The sequence below is a fragment of the Natrix helvetica genome (assembly GCF_964273705.1).
Source record: "Natrix helvetica genome assembly, chromosome: 2".
Taxonomy (NCBI): Eukaryota; Metazoa; Chordata; class Lepidosauria; order Squamata; family Natricidae; genus Natrix; species Natrix helvetica.
This window is the reverse complement of record NC_138552.1, coordinates 184,831,241-184,859,116: the sequence shown is the minus strand read 5'-3', so window position 1 is coordinate 184,859,116 and position 27,876 is coordinate 184,831,241. Positions and strand designations below refer to the sequence as shown.

At 39.6% G+C, this 27,876-nt stretch overlaps 1 protein-coding gene across 2 annotated transcripts in view; it reads right to left on the bottom strand.

Annotated features, from left to right (window-relative positions):
• Window positions 1–27,876, bottom strand: part of PRDM1 (PR/SET domain 1) — a 123,894-nt gene that overhangs the window by 43,601 nt on the left and 52,417 nt on the right. Inside the window, exon 3 of one of the 2 annotated variants that reach the window (XM_081940293.1) lies at window positions 5,924–6,024. The exons of the other annotated variant lie outside the window; for it this stretch is intronic. The gene's annotated coding sequence lies outside the window, so the exon portion shown is untranslated. The remainder of the gene's footprint in view (window positions 1–5,923; window positions 6,025–27,876) is intronic. 2 annotated transcript variants of the gene reach the window in all.

Here is a 27,876-nt window from a genome sequence, read left to right as displayed (position 1 = left end):
AGCGCTCCGAAGGCTTCAGGGAGTTTTAGGAGGCTTCCCTGAAGCCTCCGGAGCAGTCAAAATGACCCTCCAAGCAAACCAGAAGTGACTTCCGGTTTGCTCGGATGGTCGTTTTGAGCTCTCCGAAGACTTCAGGGACCTTCAAGACGCTTCCCTGAAGCCTACGGAGCAGTCAAAATGAAGCTCCGAGCAAACTGGAAGTCTGTTCCCGAACTTCTGGTTTGCCCATAGGGCTGGTTTTTTGCACTCCGGAGGCTTCAGGGAAGCTCATGAAGCCTCCGGAGGGCCTCAGGGGGGGCATGGGGGAAGCTCTTTTTGCCCTCCCCAGGCTCCTACAAAGCCTCTGGAGCCTGGGGAGGGCGAAAAATGGCTTTAAAAAAGGGTGAACTCAGCTGGTCAGCGCGTGCATGTGTGCTGGCCAGCTGACAGGGCAGCGCCTCGCGTGCCCTGACAAATGGCTCCGTGTGCCACCTGTGGCATGCATGCCATAGGTTCTTCATCACTGATCTATAGCATCTCTGTTTTTTGTGGGCAAACATTATTATAATATTCTATAACAGCTGATTTATCAGGAACAGATTCAAGAACCTTTGCCTTGTTGATGGATGTCACCCCTACAGAACATACATATAACAGCTGTGCAGAAAACATGACAGTTCAATTTCCTACAAATTTTCACAATTTTAGATTAGAAACTTTGATATTAAGGATGGAATATAAAACCTTTTCCCCCCGGAATTGGTAGGATGTAGCTCATCGGGTGGCTGTTACAGAGGAAAAAAAATAGAAGGAATATTGTGAATTCTAAGTTGAGTCCTTGAGCAGTTTTGAAACTTGAGTATACTTACATTTGTATAGTGCAAAATCCAGTCCATAGTGAGAAGTCTTAAAGGCTATTTCACAACTGGTCAAATGTTCATCTGGCCAAGTAATCATGCCTAGATAGTTCTCTGGATTTTGTGCTTGTGAACCATGAAGTATTTAATTATTAAATTTATATGCCACCAATCCAGTGGTGGGTTTCAAAAATTTTTAGAACCTCTTCTGTAGGTATGGCTTGCTTTGTGGGAGTGGCTTGCTGGCCATGTGACCGGGTGGGAGTGGCTTGCCAGCCATGTAACTGGGTGGGCGTGGCCAACTTGTAAAATGTGGTGAAACTCATTTAACAACACTCTTGCTTAGCAACCAAAATGTTGGCTCAGAAACTCTGGCATTTGAAGCACGCAAGTCTTAAAGCTGTCAAGTTACAAGACCCTTGCACATGTAACCCTTTAGAAAAAAAACCCCCAGGGGTGTTCAAACTTAACAGCTTTAAGACTTGTGGACTTCAACTCCCAGAATTCCTCCTCTTGCTCTTCATCTTGATGATGTGCGGATGCGAGGGGGGAGGGAGCTGGAATTGGTTCTAAACGGCACTGTAGATTTGTGGAACCTCTTCTATAGAAGAGGTTAGAACTGGCAGGAACCCACCCCTGCACCCCTCCAGTATCGAGTGACACTGGAAGGCTTACAATGACATGGAAAAAGAAGAAAATCATCAAAACATTAAAATTAACAGAGGTTGGGTAAAATTAAGAACCAGTACAGAAACCGGATGAGAGTGGGATCTTCTACTTAGTTCACTAGCCACTTCCAGCATAAAGCACATCCATCAAGGCTTCAAGTCAAGTGGCAGAGCCAATATGCATATGTTCCAACTGCACTTGCTTAGATCAGCTGATATTCTAAATTGGGTTTAGCTAAATATATTATGCTGCTTCCAGTGTTCTTATTCCATTTCATGTATAGAAGAAAAGTGGCGACAGAATTTTACTTCAACACATGTAAAAGTATTCACTACCACAGTAGAAACCATAGGCCAGTGATGACAAACCTTTTTGGCAGCAAGTGCTGAAAAGGAAGCACTTTGTGGACGCGCACGCTTTGCACACGCACGCTCATCTTGGCTGCGACCAGGAAGAGGAGCTGCCCAGGGGGCATGCATGTGCTGGAAAATGAACTTCCAGTTTCCGGCGCACCAGCAAGCCTTCTGGTTACTGCTGCACATGCGCCAATCAGTTGGTCAGTGCACATGTTCATGTTGGAAAACGGAAGACCAGCTCTTCCGGTTTCTGGCACTGCCACACGCACAAAGCTCAGCGATTGTCACATGCACATGCACGTCAGAAACTTGGAAGAGGAATGGATGGCTGTGCATGCCAGGCAACATGGCTCCATGTGCCATTTCTGGAGTGCCATATGTTCGCCATCATAGCCATAGATTATGGGAAGGGGATTGGAGGGAACAGGAGAGGGTGAAGTATTTATACAACTTTCTCCTATAATAGCCAGAGAGCAACTGATTTCCTGCCACCACCGGTTCCCAGCACTTGAAGTAATAGCCTCGCTGGCTATATTAGTAGATCTGGGTTGAGAACACCAGGAGAACTAAGCATTTATCTTGGTTCCCTAAAGGTTTGAAAGAAGCCTAGTAAATTTCTCAAAAACACAAAATGCCAATCTACCCATTCAGCTGTTAGAAAGTAATGCAATCCTGGAGGTTACCAAATCTCAAGCTTAGTACCAGTTGGTATAGAAATCTCAGTATTGTGAATCCAGGTTGTCCTGGAGTTACAACAGTTCACTTAGTGACTGTTTGAAGTTACAATGGACTTAACATTGCAACATCCCCATGGTCACGTGATCAAAATCCCAACACTTGGAAATTGACTCATATTTATGACGGTTGCAGTGTTCCATGATTATATGATCCACCTTTTACAACTTTCTAACAAGCAAAGTCAATGGGGAAGACAGATTCACTTAACAACCGTGTTACTAACTTATTACAACTGCAGCAATTCACTTAACGACTGTGGCAACAAAGATCATAAAATGGGGCAAAATTCAACAACTGTCTCAGCAACGGAAATTTTGGGCTCAGTTGTGGTTGTAAGTCGAGGACTACCTGTATTAAGTGCTGTGATTTGAACAGACCACGGTCATGTTTATAAAGTTCATTTAAACATCGTATTTATACAACATTACTCATTACTTTTAGTTATTTTAAAAATCTATTTTGGGCATTTTAGGTAAACAAGATTGATTATTCTACATTAATTTTCAAGGCTTCTGTCATGCATTAGTTTTAGGAAATCGTTACTTAAACGTGCAGAGATCAAGAAGGATTACACCATGCTAAAATAAAAGCCGACTCTGCTTTCAATTATAGTTTTGTCAATTGGTAAATAACACCTCTATTAATCATTTTAATTAACTATGAACGTTACACGATACCAGCATCATGGCCCATATGTTGTGCTCCAGTCTCCCAAATATTAAAACCTTTTTAATTGATTTACCTAAAGAACATTCAATAGACTCAAGGTGGCATCCAGCCAGGAAATCCCAAAAGAAGATGAAAAAAGGAGGAATGGTGATGCTTTCTTGGTTTGTTTTTTCTCTTCCTCCTGGACTCACTGTTAATCTAATCATGTCCTGTAAAGCTCCTTTTCAATAATATAAATAAATAGATAAGACAACACATACTTTGGCTCCTGTTCTTCTTGGGAAACCCCTTAGCTACAGCCAGTACTCCTCTCAGAGGGCTGTGTACATCAGTACATTTTTATCCTGCAGAAATATTTAGCTTGGCTACCAGCCAAGGAATTCTGGAAGAATAGAACGTATTAGAGGATTTGCCTTCCACGTGTTTGGCACGCGTCACAGAAAAGTCTGGGGTGGTTTTTTGGGTTGTTTTTTTTTTTTGCTTTGCTTTCCTTTTCTTCTTCTTTCTTTCTCCCTATCCCTCCTCCCTCCCTCCTTTATCAAATAACAGCTTTGTCAGAAAAAGAAACAGAACTCATAAGAAGAGCTGGGAATGCTCTATTTTGGCATGGAAATACTATTCCATATAAGGAAAATTTAAATAATCTATTTACAATATGTTCATGGTGCTTTTTAATTGAAAAAGCACTTCAGGCAATGTTTTAATTTCTTTTGAAAAAAAACAGTAAAAGTCTTTACAACTAGAAAAGCACAGGATAGCTTAACAGCACTTTATTTTATGGGGACATATTTAAAAGAGATTTTGAACATCTGCAAAATCTCTTGACCCAGACTTAAGAACACCGTCACCAAATAGCTGTATCATAAACTTAACTCTATACAATTAGTGATTTCCCCCCCCCCTACCCTGTCTGTTGACTTAAGTGTGTGTTCTGCTTCTTCTTATGCCATTTCTAATTTCTTGACTCTTTCTATTGCCAAGTTACAAAAAGAAAATAGCTTAAGAAATACTATTAGGTTTTGTAGCACTCTGGACTGTCAATGACAGCTTAATTTGAGAAGCCAGGGTGATGTTTGGTTCAACAGATGGTGTTACAATAGAAATCTACAAAGATAAAGGAAAGCTTCAACAGCATTAAAAAGGGGAGCTCTTAACCAGCTACATTTAATTCAGTACAGTGCATGGATCATTTTTATGTTTATTCAGAGTTCTATGGGTCCCTAAAAGAAATAAGAATCACTTTATCTAAAGCATAACCATTATAAGAAGTATAGTAAAACATTTATAGAATTGGTTGCATTTGTCACTAAATGTTAGAAGGTGGGCATACACTTGGAATACCAGGCAGAAAAAAGGATATTAGAATGGCTGAAATAGCTTCTATTACTAGTAAACATTATTTAAATTATCGCATGTAGATGTACCAATGCTGCTGCTGAATATTTGTCTGCATGTGGTCCAAAACTATTAAACTATTATGCCAATTTGATTTAAGTACATATTATAAAATCACAGCAACAATTGTTTATTGACTCAACATAGTGTGCAAAATGCAGGATGGTAATGTATCAGTGAATCAACAATTCTTATGCTGTATAACAGGGATGTCACAGCAATATACCAGATTTTATTTTTGAAGTGAATATTATTACATTAATATATTATGTCATATTATATTATATGAGCCGTGGTGGTGCAGTGGTTAGAATGCAGTATTGCAATTGTGGGCAATATGCTGACTCTGTAAACCGCTTAGAGAGTGCTGTAAAGCACTAGGAAGCTGTATTTAAGTCTAAGTGCTATTGCCATTGCCATTATATGTCATTATTCTAAACCTATTTTATGTCTACATTACAAGAAAAATATCAGTAATCAGGGAAGTGCTTACAGAAATCTTGCTGGGGATTTCAGAATGGACTTAGTGCTTTGAAGTATTTCAGCAGCATTGCATGCAATAGCTCACAGTGATTTGTTTGTGATTTATGGTAATAAAAATGACTAATGAAAATGAGGAGATTTTCTATACGTCTAATAACACTGATATACATGATTCTGCATTTTAAAAAATCCTTTAGAATAAGGCTATTTGAAACATTCAACACAGATATAAGTCAACAATACTGGTATTTAGAAAAACCTGATTCATAGCTTTAGATGATTTTAAATTATGACTGTAGTGTATCAGAATCTAAAATTGTTATTTCATATTAATTCTGCTTTATTTTCACTCACTCTCAGCCCTACTCACTTCACAGGATTGTGGTTATGGAGAAAATAGGAGAAGGAAGATATGCTGGATATAGTTTCGGCCTTGAGTTAGATGTAAAAATAATAAAGACAGGATGCAAAAACATAATTTAAAAAAACATTATTTTCTCTTAATGCAAAATAAATGCTAACTTCAATTTGCTTTCTTTCAACAAATCAAGTAATTGAATCACTCATTGTTCTTATCAAAATCATAATTTTAGATTTAAAAAAAACTATACAGTACTCCTGCTGACATATCCATCAGCAACAGAGAATAGTAATATTAATAATTATTAAATCTCAGGTTATGCTTTTTGTTTAATACATTTACAGTTAATTGAGTTATTTATTTACTCAATAAATAAATACTTTATTACTTTATAAAGTAAAATAAGTATTACTTACTTTATTTCAAACCAGGATTTGAAATGTGTTTTTAGTTGTAAACAAAACCCACACAACTCCCTTAAGCAACTGTCAGGTATAAAGGAACAAACTCTTCACATCTAAAAGTCCAACAAAAAAAAAAGTTTTAGTTTACAACATTAGGGATGCAAGTCGAGAGTTTAAAAATATGGACATTACTGAATCACAATGCTGTAAATTGTCTTTCTATAAACCTGCTTCTTCATTAAAATCTTATTTGCTTGGTAATCTCCTTTGATCGCTAAAGTTATAAGAACCCCCTCCTTTCCCTTTGATACTATCAGTGTAGCTTTTGACCAGGGAGCGTGATGAATTAAATGTATGACAGATATGACAGGTGAGGAGTGCTTGGAGGGGGCTTAAACAGCAGGGATAAGACAAAGCCCCCATTTAAGAACAACCCCCCACCCGATGACGAAGCCATTAATGACCAACTAGAGAATCCCTCTATTTGCTCTACTGGATGAGGAGCAAGCTGATACTACAGACAAAGCTTTGTTAGCCACAGGGCAGTTTTTCAATCAGGCCACACAGCCTATTAATTGAAAGGTCTCTTCTCCATCCTTGTCCCCTTGGCATTTGATACACTGAACTTTCTTAAGTAAACAGTTCCCTTCCTATAATGTATTAAGCCACCCACTGGAAGTTTACTCCGAGACTCAGGATATTGTAGTTTATAAACCTGAAAGTCTACTTGCAGGAATCCAGCCAAGTTCCAGCGAAAAACAGAATTTATAAATTACAAATCCAAGGAATTTTGGAAGTCAATCTTATTAGGATTATTGGGACAAGCATTTGACTGTAGAAGACCCAGGCTCAAAAATGCAGAATCAAGAGACTCTTTTTTCAGCTTCTTGCATTAAGTTTTAATAGCTCCTTTTATTATAACAAATATAACATACATGATATTATAATTATTTGTAATAATCTTTGCCAATAGAGAGTATCTATCTATGTGGCTGCTAGGAGTCAAAAATAGCTTGCTGGTACATCATCATCATCATATTGTCAGTTGATAATATAGAGTAATATTATTAGAATATAAAAAAACACTTATATTAAACAATTGAGGTATTCTTTTTGCCTTTTTTAATGTTTTGGCTAATGTGGTATGTATAAATAGAGATGCGTACAAAAAGCAGAAATAAGACATAATTTATATAATGATGGAACCACTGAAGTATACCTATAAAAACTTCCACAGAAGTTGAAAAGAAGAATCTGAGGTACTTTCAATGCAGATTTTACAAGGTTATCAAATGTGCAAATGGATAGCAAGTCACTGAAATTGGAACTCTTTCTCAAAGCTACAGTATCTCTACCATTAGGCAGATATCTAGGTCTTGTGGTTGATGCTAGAACAGGGCTGTCAAACTCATGGGCCACAGGCTGGATGCATCACGCACTGGCTATGCCCATGCCAGGATTTAGCAAAGGGGGAAAAAGTCATGATATGTCACATGATGATACTGTGATGACATGAGTACACTCCTGTACTAGAAGGTAACAGAGAACGGGAATTCAGTTCTTTCTTGTGTTTTCCTGATACTAACCCTTCCTTATTCTATCACAGAGGTGTGTGTATATGTTACTCAGTCTGCCTCTGAATAGTATAGGTGGAAAGGAAATGATCTTGGGCAGCATTGAAACTGTTATAAAGCTCTTAAAAAAATTGTTCCAGGGCTATAAAGAAGTTTTTTTTTTTTTTGCTGGACCTGGAACTGGTGTAGCTGTACAAAAATTCTCTATGGTTACAGATGAATATATTCTTCCATTCTTTTCAATTTCAAAATAATCAAAATTTGTATCATTATTTAAATGGTGTTAGAGAAAATTTATGTGAGCAAGATAATTCTTCATGTGAAAGTTACTAAAAGAAAATAGTAAAAGTGGAAAAGGCATTTTTGCACATTAGTGCTGAATCAAAATGAATACAAAAATAAGCAGCCAGATACGTGATTATTTGTACTAAAAGCCAAGGCTATGTGACATTTTCCACTACATATTCATAGCTCACACAGACTGAAAGAAATTCAAGGGTACCACATCCTTTCACATACACTACAAAGCAGTTGTGCTGTTGCAACTCCTTATTCGTGCCACTTCTGGCCAGTGTATTGTGAGTTGCAGAGTCTGCTGAGAGATGTGAAATGACTTGTATCTAAAACACTGACTCAAGTCCTACAACTCCATCTCTAATGCTGTCAATAGGCCTGGACTATGTCTTTCTGCAGGTCTGCATTCATACAGATCATTTAACAGAAGGGCAAAGACGACATTCAGGAAAATGCTTTCAAACCTTATCTGAACAACAATACTTAACTTTCACCACCTGGGCATAGCTTCCGGAGGGAAAAAAATCATACACTTTTTCTTTTTGGACAAGTCACCGGCAGAGGTAAATACTGTTTTTAAAGTCCTTTCAATTCTGTGACATTCTATTCAACCCAACACACTGAACAGTTATCATGCATATTTAGAGTACAAATTTTAATTTCACGCCTCCACAATCATGTGAGGGAGGGGGGGAGATAACTAAGAGTAAATGAGACAAGGCACACAAAATCTGTTCCATATTACTTGCTAAAACTTTTGGTTCAGATAAAGGGCACATTGTAACAAATATTGCTAAAGGTAATTTGTTATATTCATTATAATGGGACTGTCAAAGAGTCATCCTGAGGCATCAAAATGTCCCATTTTGCATATAATGATACAAATTCATATTTGTAATGTAGAGATAAGCAATTACCAAGCTTTTTTGGAACAAAAAAAACCCACTGGGAAAGCCACAATAAATTTTATACATCTAAATCAGAATCTTGATGTACGTTCATTATATGAAATGAATGTATATCTTAGTGAAAAGTGTAATTTACTTCTCTGTAAATATATTTACAATAGAAGTGTTAACATGAAACAGATGTTTCTCTTTGGGAATATTTCAAGTAACAGAGAGCTTGTCTCAAGAAACCTTAGTGACTCCTAGAAGCATTGGGAGAACAATTTGTCAACGTCCTAGTGAACATGGCTCAAGACCATACTTGTTTCTGTGAATTACAAAAGATGGAAAAGAAAATCCTAGAGTTTTGATTCCCCCTACATCAATAATCCCCCCCTAATGCCATCTTCTTACTGCCTGTACCGTAATTAATAATAATAAATATTGTATTCTACCATAATTGCAGAAAACAAGACTGTAACTATGCTTCTTTTAATTGATCTAAGTGGTACAGTTTCCTTTAATCCTTGGAGTCAAACCCTTGGAGATAATTATCTACCCATTAAAGGCTTTTCAATTGTATCCTGACTAATTTTGCAAAACAGCATGATTCATAATAAACACAGTCCCAAATGCTTTCTGCCTCCCACTGCAAATCGAAAATGGTGAGTTCAATTTACATTGACCTCTAAATAACCTACAAGCTAAGTTTTAAAGGTCTTCAACTCTGCCTCAATCTCCATCAGGAAGTGGTGTCCTCTGAAAATATTCTTTGAAAGACAGCAGCATCTAAAGTGACCCAGGAGTCAAAATTCCATCCTGTCTCTATTCAGGAGAACCCCATTCACCCTTTTAGGGTTCCATCCATCTTCATTTGCTGTCATTTCCTCTAACTTTCCAATTCCAGGACAGAAGGATGTTATTATTTCTTCTCCACTTTCCTTCATTTTAGGATATTGACAAGCTTTCCTTTAGTTGTACAAACACCTTTTTATTATAAATTGTTCTATACTGTATTTTATATTATAAAATCCCAAAATTTGTAGTAATAGGATCATAGGGATATTTATAAACCATCATGTTTAGCATTTTCTGATACAGAATCTCAAGATTTTAACATGTAACCAATGATTAAAGCCAACATGCCAATTCAAATAGCATCAAAGAAGTCTAGACCAGAGATAGAAGCTTAAAAATGTGTATGTTTGTCTGCAGTATTATTATTCATTATTGGTTTCCTTGGCAACTGCTATTTGTATTATAAAGCTGTTTTTAATACTTATTCTAACCCGCTTCATAGGATTAAGTACACAGAGAACCAATGTTTCCTGCTCTTCTTGGAGAAAGGATGGAATATAAATTTAATTAATTCATAGTAATAACTTGACCCAGAAGCATTTTAGGATATAGGGTTTGCAAATAAGAAAGCACCTGAAGAATGAGTGGGTTGACTGGGTAAAAAATGGCTTAGTGCCTTAAAAATGGGCTTGGGTATTGTTTTTTATTAATGGCTCCATACAAGAATGGTTGTAATTGCTGAGATATAATTCTATTTGAGTTAAATATTTTAGGAAATTATTATTATTATTATTATTATTATTATTATTATTATTATTATTAGCTAATTTATTAAGCATGTTCTTAGAAAGGGTTAGGTTTAAATTTCTATGCTTATCTTAATGCCTTGTATTGTAACTTCAACATTTTTCTTTCAAGTCTACTTGACTTTGGAAAAATACAAATGTTGTTTGTTGTTTTTTGGTTTACTGGTTCAGTTTATAAAACTGCTATTTCCTGCCAAATTCCAACTATGTATTAATGTCCAATTCAGTTTGGCTTTTTGAGAAAACTCAACTAGTTATCTGTTTAATTCCAATTATTGAGCTCACTGACTTGATTCCTGCCCTTTATGACTTGTAGCCTTTCTCACCTATCAACATAATAGCTTCTATTGCAGTGATGGCGAACCTATGGCACGCGTGCCACAAGTGGCACGCGGAGCCATTTGTCAGGGCACGCGAGGCGCTGCCCTGTCAGCTGGCCAGCGCCAATGCGCGTGCTGGCCAGCTGAGTTCACCTTTTTAAAAGCCATTTTTCGCCTTCTCCAGGCTCCAGAGGCTTTATAGGAGCCTGGGGAGGGTGAAAAGAGCCTCCCCCGCCCCCGGAGGCTTCAGAGACGGTCCCTGAAGCCTCCGGGGGGGGGCGGGGAGGCTCTTTTCGCCCTCCCCAGGCTCCTATAAAGCCTCTGGAGCCGGGGGAAGGCGAAAAAAGCATGTAAAAATGGGGGTGTCGCACATTGTGTGTGCATGCGCACTGTGGGGGGGTCACGCGTTGCATTATGGGTGCGGCACGCCCGCACTCAACCCCCCTGCGCTCCCCCCACTTGTGGCATGTGAGCCAAAAAAGGTTCGCCATCACTGTTCTATTGGATAGTTAGGTATTGTGAACAAATGAATAAAAACAAACATACATAAGTAATCATATTACAATGTCCTGAGCTACACTATATTGCCAAAAGTATTTACTCACCCATCCACATAATCAGAATCAGTTGTGAGTGAATACTTTTGGCAATATAGTGTATTTGATTGCCACTCTTTCACAATATAACTAGTTGTCTGATCCCAGCAGTATTATTGGGTCTGTGTTCAAACTGGTTCCCCTCCCCCAAAAAGTGATGATATGAGGGTATTATACATTCAGTGCTTATATTGTGTAAGCACTAAAAATAAACTAAGTAATTCACCTAAACTGAAAATTATGCCTATTTCTGAACGCTAACACTCATATTACTGAGAGAACCCAAGAAGGAAAAAAAGCAGGAAAATCAGAAGAGAAAGAAGACAATTGAAATATATTATATATAAAACAGGGAGAGTTAACAAAAGTATATAGCAATATTTTTATTGGGCAATGGAGCAGCCCACTGGTTAGTGATGGTAGTTGCCAAGGAATCAGACCTCAGCAATTGCTCAAGAATGTCAAGCGTTGAAATTGACTTTGTATTGAACTATGCTGGAAAAAAGGAGTAGTGGTTAACACATTAGCCTACAAGTCATGAGACTGTGAGTTCTCGTCTGCCTTAGGCACAAAAGCAGCTGGATGACCTTGGGCTAGTCACATTTTCCACAGCCCTAGGAAGGCAATAATGGCAAACCACTTCTGAAAAACCTTGCCAAGAAAATTGCAGGCAGAGTCCAAAAATCAGACATGATTGAAAGAAAGGGAAAAATGCTGGAAACTAAGGATCATGTAATTCAGAGGTTATGATCAGTCTTAAAATTCTGTGGTATGTTAAAGCAATGTTTCAAAGAGTTATCATGGTCTAGTTAGAGACCTAAAAACAATACAATACTGACATGTCAACTGAGTTGTAAATTTTTTAAAAAAGCTACTATGTGGGAGACGGTAATTAAATAACTGCTGTACAGATATTACCACGTGAGAAAACACTCTATCTCTAATGCTAATGTCTTTGGATCTGGTAATAACATAAATGTAAAAATATGCAAAGGCAAGAGAAGGGAGCAGAGTATGGTACAGGTGAGAATCCAGAGGCATGGCTAGAGGACAGCATGAAATTTCTAAAGCAATTTCTTATATCTAAATACTTGCATTAAAGACATCAGAGCTAACAGTTGACAAGCATGCAGATGATTTACAAAATATAAACATAAGAAAAAAATTTCTTTTGAAATTATTAGTTGATTTACCCTGCTATGATTTTATTAACATGAAAAATAACAATAAAATTTTGATGGTAAAACTATAGTAAGAAACAAACTGTCTCTGTGTACTTTTAACATTATTCACATGGAACACTTTCTGATGTTGCCTAAGCAAGTGGGTCAGACAAATCAAAAGCAGATGAATTAGAAGCCAGTAAATTATAATTTTTAATGTGAAATAAGAGATAAAACACAAATAAGGCAAATAGTAGTAACTGTACTTAACTGAATACAGTTTATTAGAATTACTAATCTTGTATCACAGTTTAGTTTGTCTCACGTTTACAAAATTTGAGGTCCCTAATCCTAGCTTGATGTTCAGAGAATGCACTCAGCAAACCCCTGAATCAATTGAAACTAGGCTCTGTAGTGAACTTTTATTCCCACATTTAGAAGAGCTTCAATCTAGGGCCTGAATGTGGACATGAAGTTAATTTTGGAGGTAGAATGTTCCTCAAGCTGGACTGTATGGCAGAAAAGGGATATCTTCTAGCCCACCCCTCCCCAGCAGCATTCATTAGCTGATAGGACCAAAAGTATGCCCATCCAGCCTGACAGACTAGACAGAGATGGTAAGTATGGCCAGTAACTCAGTCCTAAACCACAAAGATCTAAAGATGACAACAAGCACATTTGAGTTGCATTTGGAAGCATACTGGAAACCAATGTAGCTCATGGAGTAGTGATGTTACATGCACTGAGTAACCACCATCATTTAGGACCAGTGGTACAACCCAAAGTTACGCAGGGGCCCTCCTAACTGTGGCTACCATCTGTCCTTCAAGCAGGACCCATGAGTCCAGGAGGATCTACAGATGATGTCCCTGGTCTGTCTGAGGCAGAGTCACTCATTCAGCACTGACAGAAGGTTCCCAGCACCGGAAGGTCCAAACATCAAAACGTGCTAACTTATTTCCCTAGCAATATGTAGCAAAAGACTACATTGAGAGTTTTTTTGGTTTTTTACTTAATTTGCAAAGGGGGATGAATGCTTTATTGGAAGGTGGTAAGATACATGCAAATGTACACACACAAACATACAGATACATACAAGGCATATCTTCCTCCACAAAATAGGAATTGAATTAGGAAGAACATAAATACCATTTTATTACCTTTACTTTCTTGGTGGATACCTTACTTCCTCAGCATACAGTAGTTTCAGTAAAAAATACAATGCCAGTAAAAAACACAATGCAGCAATGATCTCGATTGCTTTTCAGGTATACTATGTTAGTGACTAAAGGGACACATTCATCCATTTTCTTGGAAACATCTGGCACCATTCTCAAAATCTTTTCAGAGTTTTCAGTTTAGGCTAGAATTAGCCTGGTTTAAGTTTTTTTTTTCAAAATTGGTTAAAAAAAAATCCTCATCACCTATTTAGTTTTTGGCATATAAAGGCACCAGGAAATCCTAAGGTAGATAGAATGGAATAGAATAGAACAGAAGGGACCTTGGAGGTCTTCTAATCCAACCCCTTACTTAGGCAGGAAACCCAAGGATACATCATCAAATTCAAAGAAGCCTTTTATATAATGATCTTATGAATAAACAATCAAGACCAGTATTGGCTGTACAGCTTTGAATGCCATGTGAGTTTAAAAGGACAAATGCCACAGATTGCTCCTTAATGTTCAGATTTGGTGCCTATTGAATGGACTAGAAATAAACAATTTTCACACCTGCCAAGGATAGATTAATTTTCCTGATAAATGTACTTCAAAAATTGCCAATTAGTTCATTTGGAAGGGGCAAAATAACAGCATTATTACCAGCACTCATTGTGTGAATGAATAGATTTGTGTTAGAAGTAACACGGCTGAGACATTTCACTGGACTCCTGTTGTGCAGAGAACAAAATGCCACTATCCTGATATCAATTGTGCTGTGAGAGATTATAGTTTATACTACTTGTCAAAGGGATCTTGGTCAAGAGGAAGGTGTCTTTCTTGAATTGTACATGTATGTTATTCTATTTGTATATTTGTCTTGAATGGAAAAAGAGGTCATCAATTATACTGCATTTGAAAAACAGGATTAAATAAAGCTATGACCTTGGCTACTAACAACTGAAGTATCACTACCATTCATGGGACATGTAAAAACTAAAAGTCAGGGCCCAAGGGTTATTCTTATGACAGGTTAATAAACACAGCTAAAATGATAGTTAATAAACACCAGCTAAGCCCTTAAATTACAGCAATAAATTGTTCAATTGGTTAAATGTCCACAGTTTTCTCCAAACCCTGGAGTGAACTGTTTAATCAATAAACTATTGTGTCACTTGGCAAACAAATATCGGCAGCATTCTCTAGCTGATATGAAGCGGCCCCTTAAGAATCGGTTGGCTGGCCATTAGTTTCCTTAGGACTTGAGAGTGGGGAAAAAAATGATCTTTTAACCAAAACTAAAAGCAAAAGTGCACTAGAATATCATTCTCAAAAGAGAATGGGCGTTGGTCCTTACCTGATATGCTCATTTTCTGGTAGAGTAGAGACAGCAGCCAGACTGGGTATGCTCCGTCCATTAACCAATCGGACTGAGTCTACACTTATGAGGTCATTGGGCCCTTGTAGCTCCTCCCCAGTTTTAGATGAAGGAAAATTGTAGACTCAAGTGAGAATTGTGAGCAAAAAGTGAAAGTCCATAGTCACTGTATCTCTCTCTCTCTCTCCTCTGCACAAGAAGTTCCCTCACGTGACCCATACCAGGGCAGGGCTGGCTGCTGTCTCTACCAGAAAATGAGCATATCAGGTAAGGACCAATGCCCATTTCCCTGTTATTGTAGAGACAGTAGCCAGACTGGGATGTACCAAAGACTGGGCTGTCCACTAGGGTGGGAAATTGTAAAAAAAGGTCCGTTAGGGCACAAGCACTTGTTGCAGTACCCTGTGACCAAAGGCCACATCAGCTGACGCATACTTGTCTAACTTGTAATGACGTATGAAGACTGTGGGAGACGCCCAGGTGGCCGCCCGGCAAACGTCTTCTAAGGTGGCTTGAGTGGACCAAGCCGCAGATGTCACAGCGCTGTGTGTAGAGTGACCTGTAATGTTTGCAGGGATCTGTATGGATTGAAGTTCATAAGACAATTTAATACAGGCTCTTATCCAGTGCCTCAGACTGGACGATGAAGTCTTGGTACCCAAGGAGAACTGGCAAAAGGAGATGAAGAGAACTTCTGAGTGGCGGAACGAGGCGGTGCGGTCGATGTAGATCTTGAGGGCACGATGTACATCAAGAGTGTGCCACTTTCACTCCCTCTCATGACGGGGAGACGATCAGAAATCAGGTAAGGTCAACTCCTGACCTCGGTGGAAACAGCTATTGACCTTTGGTATGAATGTCGGGTCCAGTGTTAAGACAACTCGGTCTGGATGGAACACGCACAAGTCATGCCTGACTGAAAGAGCAGCCAAATCAGCAATACGTCTGGCTGAGGTTACAGCCACCAAAAACAATGTTTTGAAGGACAACAGTTTCAAAGAAGTGGATCTCATAGGTTCAAAGGGTGTGGAAGTCAAAGCCTCTAGGACACGAGGTAAGTCCCAAGTTGGATATCTATGTATGGCAGGGGGACATAGGTTGGACGCTCCATGGAAAAATTTCTGGATCAAGGGGTAAGAAGGTAGATGTTCAGATACCAGACCATCCAGAACAGAGGCCAGAGCGGCCACCTGTCGGCGTAGCGTGTTAGGGGTAAGTTTCTGATCAAGCCCCCTCTGCAGGGAGTCCAATATCTGCGGAATGGATGCCTTAAGTGGGTCAACAGTCTGGTTGGAAGACCACAGAAGAAAAGTACGCCACGTGGCGTCATAAATGCGGTTAGTAGAGCTTCTGCGTGATGCCTGAATGGGAGCAATGATGTTGAGGGAGATGTTATCAGCTGTTAAGGCTTGCCGCTCAATCGCCATGTGGTTAATTGCAGCCACTGGGGGTCGGGATGACAAAGTGACCCTGGGTGTAGAGACAGGAGAGACCGTGGGATTTGCCATGGGGTGGAGATTGACAGAGTCACTAGGTCGGCATACCAAGGCTGGTGTGGCCAATCTAGCAGCATTAAGGGAAGAATCAGCCACAAATTCAACCGCTGCCCTGATCTTGTTGAGATCCCTATGTGATCTAGTGTCACTAGGAGAGATGCACTCCTGAAGCTGTTCAATTCAAATCAGGGCCGCCCTGGAGAAAAAGGAAGTGGCCGTAGAGGCCCACACAGCCCAGGCCCCAGCCTGATAGTTTTTGACTAAGGTTTGATCTGACCTTTTCTCCTCAGGCTTGAGAATCTCCTCAGAGACCACAGTAGGTGAAGACAGGACTGCAACCGGTGCATCCACTGGGAGAGTCTCAAAGAACTTGGTGAGGTCTGGTAAAATGTTGTAGAGACGTTTGTCAAGGTTGGTCAGCTGTCGGCCTGTGCCTGGAGACTCCCACTGCCTCTGGATGACGTTCAGGAATATCTTGGGAACAGGGATTATCTCTTTTTCCACTGTGGGTTTGGTGAATGGGGTACTGGGACCCTCAGTTGAAGCCAGTTCTGCCGGTTTATCCTGTGAAGTAGAAGCTGAAGCTGAAGATGGTAAGTTAGCAGCTTTAATGGCCTTAAGTAGAAGGGACTTGTAATGATCAGTTTTGAATAATCCGGTAAAGGCAGGGGTATCTGGGGTGACCACCTTGTCATCAGACAGGTCTGTGTCCCACAGGTTATCTTGCTCCCTGCCAATTGAGGCCTGAGAAGTAGAGGAAGAGGGATCAGGTTGCTGAGCCGCATCAGAAGATTTATGCTTATGGGCATGTGATGGAGCAGGTTGGGGTTGCTGTTGTAGGCCAGCAGCCATGACCTGTTTAATGGTTTCAGCAATGATGGTTGCCATATCAGCAGGAGAGGTGTACATGGTGTGGGGGCCCCCCAGAGCCATTTGTAACTGGGAGGGAAGCCTGTTTAAAGGTGCGCTCCCTATTGAGAGGGACATCAAAGAAATTGCCTCTGTTGTCAGGTTCCATCGAAGATGAGGACTCTGAAGAAGACAATTCCCCTTCTGAATAGGCCAGGGTGGGGTCAGGGCCCATGGGAGGCAAGACAGGTGGAGCTGGGGACGCCACTTGGTGATCCTCAGAGGGAGGGAGGGCTGGGCAGTTAGACTATGTTGTTGTTTTTGGGCCCTCTGAAATTCTTTCTCAAGGGCCTTCTGCCTGCTCTCTTCTGCCCTGGTAGTTGCTTTAGAGACCTTGGGGTTTACTCCTGAGGGAGGGGTCTCTTTGGCTTGCATCTTCCTGCTGCTCTTTGCCCCTGATGGCCCTACCTCCTCTAGTCCTGCATTCGTATCCATAGCTGGATCAGCCATTTCCCCAAACATAAATCAACACCCCAATAAGATAGGCAACAGTGTCACCCATTTGCTGACCAGGCACTCCTGATCTGGTGCACCTGAGGTGATCCCGCGGTGCCGGGCACTCCAAATGGCTGCTGTAGAATTCACACCTTTTTTTAAAGCATCCAAAATGGCCGACTTTTTTTCTCTGAGGCTTTTCTGAGCCTCAAAATGGCCACCGCTATCTTCATGGGCTTTTCCAACCCGCAAAATGACCGCCGATACTAAGTATGGCCAGGCAATCTGCAGAATGGTCACCAGACTCGCCTGGAACCGCTGCGCGTGAAACGGCCGGTCGCACGTCCCTCTGAGTGCCCAGAATCAAGGAGTGCCACAGGGAAACAGCCGTGGAGCCGTAGCTCGTGCGATGGCCGATCTGATTACAAGGCAGGCTTCCTGAGCAAACTCGTGGCCGCAGGCAATCAGACGGCTGAGGAGAGGCAGCCAGAGATCAGTTTCGAATTTCCTTCTAATTTGTAGAATAAAGAATTATTGAAGGAACCAATTTAAAGGAACATTTTTTTTGGGAAAATTCACCAATTAAAGATATAATTAAATAATTTGGAGGAGAGATCAATTCTCACAGCCAGTCCAGGTTGGACTGAGTCTGAAAACTGGGGAGGAGCCACAAGGGCCTGATGACATCATAAGTGTAGACACAGTCCGACTGGTTAATAGATGGAGCATACCCAGTCTGGCTGCTGTCTCTACGATAACAGGAAAATGATTCTTTTCTGAAAAAAACCCCAACCCACATGGGTTTTCCGTTCTAAAGTAACTTTTCATGTGGGCTATCTCACAAATACTTTTGCCACAGAAACCCTTCACTCTGTAGTCAGTTGTGAGAAAGTGAGATCCATTTATAATAATGCCGCATATAAATTTAGACTAGCAAATATTATCTTCATAATAGATTGTTTTTTTTTTTGAAAAATCATTTTTGCAAGGAAAAAAAATCATGTGTAATCTCTCTCAGCACAACCTGTTACACTGGGAACTAATATGGCTGTTAAACATCCTCTTCTATATATATATATATATAAAACAACATATATAAATTATCAATATTGGTATAATAGTTTTATGCTACAGTGAATCTGACAACTTTGTATTAAAGCCATCTGGCCTTCTATTCTGCAGACTTTTAAATACATAGTTCATAACCTTTGTACTCCAGACAGTCTTTAGCATTAATTCTATGGCTATAGAAGTTTGAGATTTCAAGTGTACTTTCCACCCAGGCAAACCATTGTAAATATTTGGATATACACTGAAACTGATAAAGTTCTCATAAAAGTGTCAGTAAAGAAACTTCTTTTCACCTGAAACAGTTTTCAAAGTCATTCTAAACTTTGCTCTTTGCAATCAAAAGATGATTCTTACACAAGGTGGTATTGAAAGCAAAAAGTTGGTATTTTGAAATTCCAATGGCCTTAAAGGAGATCTTTGGATAGTGATATGTACAGACCAATGCACTAGAGTGCCTTGGATCCAGAGATGTCTTGCCCAAGAGGAAAGACACTTCAGCTGCCTTGATCTGAGTCTGCTTACTTACAATCCTGGGAATACAGAATCTGACAGAGGAATGGTGGGGCTACCCTCTCACTGGAACAGTTTTCTATTAGTCTGTCTCTAGATCCAACCCATTCACTTACTGAATTTGGGCCATGTCTTTTTGGTTCTCCTTATTTTATATTCTTCTTTTCTGTAAATGTTTCATGTCTGAAGGAATGTACAAGACATATAGGAACAAATCAACAATTAAATAAAAAAAGCCTAATTAACAATCTCCCTTAATTTAAAACCTACAGCAATATTAATACATTTTATTTATTGTAATTTTAATACACGAAATAAATATGTTGGGTGAATTAAAATATTAAGTAAATAAAAATAAATATAATAACATATAAAAAGAGGAAAACTTTTCAGTGAGCAGCATGAAAAATACCACAAAATGAAAATATCAACACAAACTTTAGTAATGTGCACACAACATAAAACTATGTTATTAAAAATGCTTGAGAAAAGAAGAATGCTATATAGCACCTCTGGGAGCTTGAGTGACCAGAAGAATTTGTACTGGCTTGCTTTATGATAAATAGATAGTGATAATGGTGATTCCCAATGCCCACACTGGAAGCTGCTCCAGAAATGAGCAATCTTCTGCTCCACACCATCAGCATCAATATCAAGCAAATTTATTATGCCTACCTATTCTGGTAGATTCTGGGCAGATTACAAATTTCAAGGGAACAATAAAAACAGTTAAAAGGACAAAACAAAATAAATGCCTAGATCTTAAGGGCTTTCTGGAACTCAAGGAGAGTGGGCACCATCAATGTTTCTTTTGGGGGGTAGGGACCTGCTGTTCCAGACAGTGAAGCTACAAGTGAGAAGCCTCACTTCCTTGGTCCCATAAGATGGCAATATTTTATAGAGAAACTTATAATATACCCCCCTCTTCTGAAACATAACTAGGTGAGCAGAAACTTTTGAAGACAGACCAAGAGCTAACCATTTTGTAAGCATACTGTTGACCATGTCCTCAAAATTATAAATATGTCATCCCCTCCAAAGCTACTGACTTCTGTACTAAAATGCGCACTTCAAATTCCATGTTAAATTTCATTCCATTTTAAATTCTTGATTTTTGTACTATCCACTATACCTGAGTGTTTACTGAAAACATCCCCTGAAGCAAATACCTTAAGAAACCTATATACCGCATTTTTGGAGTATAAGACGCACCTGAGTATAAGACGCACCTAGATTTTAGAGGAGGAAAACAAGGAAAAAAGTATTCTGAACCAAATGGTGTATTAATATATTATTTAATAAAATGCCAGTATAGCATAATTTTTATAACCATGTATACTTTTTACAACCATGTAAAGTCAACAGTAGTATTAAGAACCATCATCACTGTCATTAACAAATGAGGAGAGACTTCAAGATTCAAGCACTCCTCTAATTTTCTGGAAACCCCAAGAACTCATCATCATCACTGGTGTCAGAGTTTAGGAAGCTCAGTTGAACACAATCACTTCCTTCCGTACTTTCATAAATGATATCATCTTCAGTTCCATCTAAGGCATTGCTAATGCCACATTTTTTGAAGGATTGTGCAACAGTTTCATCCTTCACTGAGTTCCATGATGTTTTCACCCATTCACAAACTTGAGTGATAGTGGGCCTCCTCGTTAGTCCAGAGGGTGTCAGAGCATGATTACCAGCAGCCATCCATTTGTTCCACTCTTCTCGCATGTAGACTTTGAATGGCTTGTTGATGGAAACATCAAGAGGTTGCAACTGGCTGGTAAGACCCCCAGGAATTACAGCTAGATTGGTCTTCACTTCTTTGAATCTTTTCTTAGTGTTGTCAGTAATATGTGCTCTAAACTGGTCAAGCACTAATAAAGCTGGTTTTTTTCAGAAGTCCTCCAGGACGTTTGGACCACACTTTTTCAATCCATACTTTCATGCCATGCCCATCCATCCATCCTTTTTCATGGACATGCACAACACCACCTCTTGGAATCACTTCTTTTGGGAAGGTTTTCCTTTTAAATATTAACATTGGTGCCAATTTGGTGCCATCTTCACAGCAGAACAACACAACTGTGTAATGTGTTTTCTCATGTCCTGTAATTTTCACCGTTATGCTTTTGGCACCTTTGACATCAACAGTCCTGTTTGATAGCACATCAAAAGTTAGAGGGACTTCATCCATATTCCCAATCTGGCCAATCTCAAGATTATTTCTCCTCCTGGAATCTATCACAAAAGTATGAAAAGACAAAATCTTATCCTCATACTCTTTTGGCATTCTTTGAGCGATTCTAGTTTTGGTGCGCAGAGCAAGGCCATATCCCTCATAAATCTGAAGCACCACGATGGTGATCCAGTAAAATCCTGAATGCCTTTCCGTGTAGCAATGCGTTTGGCTTCATACAACATCATTTTTGTGGTGACTGCGAAGCCACTGTTTCGGTGACCTGGGATCCAGTCTCTTATTTCCTCCTCTAACTGTAGCCACTATGCAGGAAGCCCACGAAAGTTGTGCTTGCTTTTATCTTTTACCTTTTGCAGCTTATCCACCTGTCTCTTCCACTCTCTTTATCATCTTTTCAGTTGGAGATGGTCCAAAATGTTTCTCCACTGCTCTGTTTCCATGTTCCTCAGCATATTTCATGACTTCCAGTTTGAAAGAGATTTTATATGCCTGCCTTTTTGATATTTTTCTGCAAGAAAGAACAATAATGTGTCCTTTATAACACTGTGCACTGTAACTGAAACCACGTTCATACACACACATTAGATCATTACACCCCTAACCCTAACTTTAACCCTAGTCCTAAACTACGGTAACCATAACAAGCTGACATTTTTAGGACATTGATGATTCTTTTCCTCCCTAACCCTAACCTGCAAACAGCAATAAGCCTTCCATTACAAATGTGCCAGTATAGCAGAATTAACCTTAACCCTAAGCCTAACCCATTGCAAATGTGCTAACCTTAACTCTAAGCCTAAACCAGGGTCTTCAAATGTGACAGCTTTAAGACCTGTGGACTTCAACTCCCAGAATTCCTCCTCCAGTTATGTTATCTCAGGAATTCTGGAACTTAAAGTCCACAAGTCTTAAAGCTGTCTTGTTTGAAGACCCTTGTGACCCCTAACCAGTGCTTACTTGTGAGGTGGCTGAGGAGCAGGTGGCAGGCTTCTCCGGGCAGCGTCGGCTGTGGCATCAGCCCGGGAGCAAGTGAGGCAGGCTCCTTGGGCAGCAGCGGGGGCTTTAACTTCACCCGGGAGCAGCTGATGCAGGCTGCTTGGGCAGCAGCAGGGCTCCTTCGGCAGAGACGGGGCAGCAGCGGCAGCTGTAACTTCACCCAGAAGCAGGTGAGACAGGCTCCTCGGGCAGCGGTGGGGCAGCGGCTTTAACTTCGCCCAGGAGCAAGCAAAGCAGCCTCCTCGGGGAGCGGTGGGGGCTTTAACTTCGACCGGGAGCAGCTGATGCAGGCTCCTCAGACAGTGGCAGGGCAGCAGCAGCAGCTGTAACTTCGCCTGGAAGCAGGCGAGGCAGGCTCCTCAGGCAGGGGCAGAGCGTCAGCTTTAACTTCGCCCGGGAGTAGTGGATGCAGGCTCCTCGGACAGTGGTGGGCAGCAGCATCGGCGGCTTTAGCTTTGCCTGGGAGAAGGTGAGTAAGGCTCCCCGGGCAGTGGCAGAGTGCTCGGGTGGCATCCAGGCAGCAGGTCAACAGCAGGTCCAGGAGCGAGGCAACAAATTGAAGTCCGGTGTGGCAGCCTCAACTGGCGGTTTGTCTCAATTTATATGAAACGGTTCCCCAGAATCTTTTGAATTTCACTTTTCTGATTGGCAGTTGGATCGGCCTTCCAGAATGCCACCAATCAGCTGCCTTTTGCCATCCATTGTTACCATTGCCGCCGTTGCCACCATTGTTGCCATTGCACCAACTTGCTCCCCCCTCCCCCTAGGTATGGCTCATGCAACATTCAGAGTATAAGACACACCCAGATTTTCACCCTCTCTTGGGGGGTAAATAGGTGCATCTTATACTCTGAAAAATACGGTACCTTAAGTTGGCATGTCCAAACTTTTGACTTGCCTGGGCCACACTGAGTGAAGAGAACCACTAGCTAGGATTCTGCCCAGTTCAGCAAACCCCCAAATAACACTCCTAGCTGGCCAAGTCCATCCCTCCCTTCCCAGGAATCTCCACACGGTTTGTTCATCATGCCAGGTAAGTGCAGGGCCCACGCAGAGGCTCAGGGAAAGGGGGGAAACAGGCCTACCAGAGGTTACGACAGTACAGAAATGGGCCTGTTTGTGGCCTCTGGGGGAAACAGTTTTGCTTCGATTACTTGCTTTGCAGGAGCAGAGACCTGGGAAAGATGTGAGCTAACGGATGGCTCAGTTGGTGCAGAGTTTGTTGCATTTTGAGATTGGAGAGCAACCTGGAGAGCTAGTAGAACAGAATGAAGAATGATGGGGTAGGGGTGGCCTAGAATCAGACCTGTCTATTAAATCATCTCTAAGAGAAACAGAAGGCACTGATTATTACTGTTTTTCTATTTCTATTTCTAAGTACCATTCAAAAGCCTCCAAATTTTTAGAGATGGCAAATGAGGCTTCTTATTGTAGTAAATAGAATTTAGACTTACATACCACTCCACAGCCCTCTAAGCAGTTTTATAGAATCAGGCTATTGCTCCCAACAATCTGGGCCCTCATTTTATCAACCTTGGAAGGCTGGAAGAATGGGTCAATCTTGAACCATCCAGTGAGGGTCAAATTCCTGAATTAGCCTGCAATATTGCATTCTACCCACTGCACCACAGCTCCTTGTAGGAAAAGTTCATCTCTTTTTGGCTGCCTTGGTTGTGAATGCTGTGAGCCAGCCATTAGACCACAAAGTTAAAATACTGCTTAATTTTCTCTATTGCAGGAAAAGAATAGGGAATTTTTATAAACTAGAGGGACAAACACCTACCACAAAAGTTTTCTCTCAACAGAAATAGTTTTTACTAAAGGTAGGAGAGATTGTGCTAAAAGAACCCTTTTAATATCCAATAAAATTTTCAACATTAAAGAAGCTCTGCTTCTTTTTGCAGACTGAATATTTGGGATCCAAACACAAATCCTATGAATTGCAAAGAAATCTTTATTTTATTGTGCTTAATCAAGTAATTTAATTTTAAGACTAGGCTGATTGAATTTGTTATAAATATTTTATATTGTCTTTTTGCAAACCAAACCAAACCCACACATATGCCAAAGAAATATACAAGTACAATGTGCACAAATTCCACACCCTATCCAAAGAAGCACCCTAAAACATTGCAAAGAGGAATAAGGACATAATAATAATAATAATAATAATAATAATAATAATAATAATAATAATAATAATAATAATAATAATAATAATAATAATAATAATGGTGTTAACATATTTCCTAATAGCAGACAAAGATTATGATGGGGTTATTTTACAGCTAGAGAACAGCATCAAAGAAAAAGGTTTTTTTCTGTACCTAAGAAACAGGGCTATTCATGACATTTTCAGACGTGTATTTCCTGCAGATATGAAGCCTTGAGTTGATTCATAACAAGACCCAGACCTTTTCAGTTTTTAAACTTAAAATGAACAATTACTGATCAGTGTAAATCTGCCAATATAGGAGTAAAGTGACTTTGCATCAGATGAATATTCTGACAGTTGACGGAATAAGTGTACACATAGCAAACAGTACACAGCAATAGTCTAAGTATGATGTGACAAAGCTATAAACATTACCAAAACTGTTAGATTCAGAAAATATTGTACTAACATAAAAAATACATTTATGTAAACATACTACTTACTGGGACTACCACCTGAAGTTCCTGGAAATGGATTAGAACCAAGGAGCTTTCCAGTATTACAAACCAGATTTGTAGACCGCAAGAATTACCTCAGACAGTCAGTTTGGTATAATGGTTAAGGCGCCAGATTAGAAACCTGGAGATTATGAGTTCCAGTTCTACCTTAGGCACATAACTAGCTCTATGACACTGGACCATTCATACTCTCTCAACCTCTGCAGGCAAGGGCAAACTATAAAAGGCACACCCCCCCAATAGAAACAACACCTGCTGTAACAACAAAAACATCTTCTTTTAAGAGCCAACAATTTTACCCCAGAGAAGGCAGACTTGATGGTCACCAAACAGAATCTCATCTTGTTTATTCTCATCCAACCTTTTAGTGAAGCTATATAATATCATAACACTCTTTATGTTAAAAAGTGAAAATGAATGAAATGACCTTTATTTCTAGAAAGAATCAATATTTGTTCGAAGTGTTGTTTTGGGAAAGAGGAAAGGGAAGGACTGAGCCTTTTTGTGCTATTTTCTTTCTTCCTCAAAGAATGCTATATGGCAACTTTAATGCTATTGTTATTTAGCCTCCACCAAAACTACTTCTGTGCACAGGTTTGAAGCACTGATAATTTTAATATTTCTAATATCTTAATATTTTTTTGAATATTGGTTAGTTTGTATATCTTCTGTTATTACTTTTTAATGTTCCTATTATATCTCCTATTTTATTAGCCATCCTTGTGATGTTCATTTATTACCAAAATGTGACAATTTTAAAATAGACATTCTTTTTTAATCATCTTTAGTGTGTACATTTAGAAATATTAGTCTATGGAGATTCTCAATCATCCAGGTCATGGTTGTCCCTATGTTGCTTTTCCAAAAACTGGGTTTTTTTTTCTTTGAAAACATTTTGCTTCTCATCCAAGAAGCTTCTTCAATTCATCTTCATTTAGTAATATTAGCAGCAAATACTTTCACAGCTTTCAGCTGTGAAAGTTGGACCATAAGAAAGGCTGAGCATCAAAGAACTGAGGCCTTTGAACTATGGTGCTGGAAAAGACTGCGAGTCCCTTGGACTGCAAGGCGATCAAACCGGTCAGTTCTAGAGGAGATTAACCCTGACTGCTCGTTAGAAGGTCAGATCATGAAGATGAAACTCAAATACTTTGGCCACCTGAGAAGGAAGGAGCCCCTGGAGAAGAACCTAATGCTGGGAAAGATTGAGGGCAAAAGAAGAAGGGGACGAGAGTGAATGAGGTGGCTGGATGGAGTCACTGAAGCAGTAGGCATGAGTTTAAATGGACTCTAAAGGATAGTAGAGGACAGGAAGGCCTGGGGGAAGGCCATGGGGGTTGCAATGGGTCGGATACAATTTTGCAACTAACTAACTAACTAACTAACTAACTAACTAACTAACAACAAAGCAACAAATATGCCAGATAAATAGTAGTTTTCACAATGACAATGTAGTAGTGGCTTTTAATCGTGTTCTGGAAATGTGCAAAGTTGTCAAATTTTTATAAAAAGTGTAGCATTCCAACACCCTGCTGTCCTTCACTCCTGACATCTACATGACTGCCTACAGAAAATATGTACCTAACATTTCCCCCTTTTTTGCTCCTTGAACTGTGAAAAAAAAAAGTATGTAAGTTATCTCAAACAGCCTCATTCTGCATCAGCACCTGCTCGGGCAGCAGTCAATTAAACAAGCAAAACAACAGCTGGATAAGTCAGGTCAGCTCCCCTTATGAACTTCAAGACATATGCAGAGGGGACCCCACCACACTGTCTCTTTTTTGTTACTTGAAAATAGCAAGTCTTAGTAACTTGATGCCTCCTGTATGTGTTTGAAGAGACAGTGAAAGGCTCCCTGAATAATTGCTGCTGTTTCCCTTTCTTCCTTAAAATATGACAGCCTTTCTTTCAACTTGCATTGTCTGCAAGGGGCAATAAGGCTCACTTCAAATAGTTACATTGCTTTAGGAATGCAGGTTCAAAGAAAGGAATTATTGTTAACTCAAACTCAGGGTGGTCAAAATTCTCTTATGATATATGTCATCATGTTTTTAAACTCTGTGCAGATTCACTGTTACAATTTCACTTTTGTTACTTTTTTAGCCTGTAGACAGAATGCATGAAATAAGATAAAATGAAAATTAAACTAAGCTGTTTAGCATAAACTACTTCAGATTAAATTATATTTATACAATACTGTCAATGTATTAATGTGCAGGCTATAATTTCCATAAACAATTCTATCAACAGCAAATCTGTCACCAGTTTAGCTAATCTTGCCATTTTTGAGGCAGTATTTTACAAAGCTTAAACAAATGAAAAAGATCAGGGAAAGTAAAATACATTTTCCTGTATGGATCAGTTAAGTGGTGAGATGGTAACCTTTTATCTCAGTGAGAAGATGAATAGAATAAAGTATCTATTTTTGTCACTTCAGATTTTTTTTATAAATATTATGTAGGACACATGGATATTGTGAAGAAATAATTAGACAACAGTAAAATGAAACAGAGAAGAAATTGCCTGAGCTAAAAAAGGATTGTACACTGTGCTTTCAGCTTTACTAAGGTTGTGTAAAAGGCATGTTGTTTAATAAAAGCATTGGAATTGTGAAATGTGGACAGATAATATGAAAGATATACACCAATGAACTGCTTTCAGATGTGTTGGTCTTCATCTTCCAGATTTCTCATTTATTGCAACTG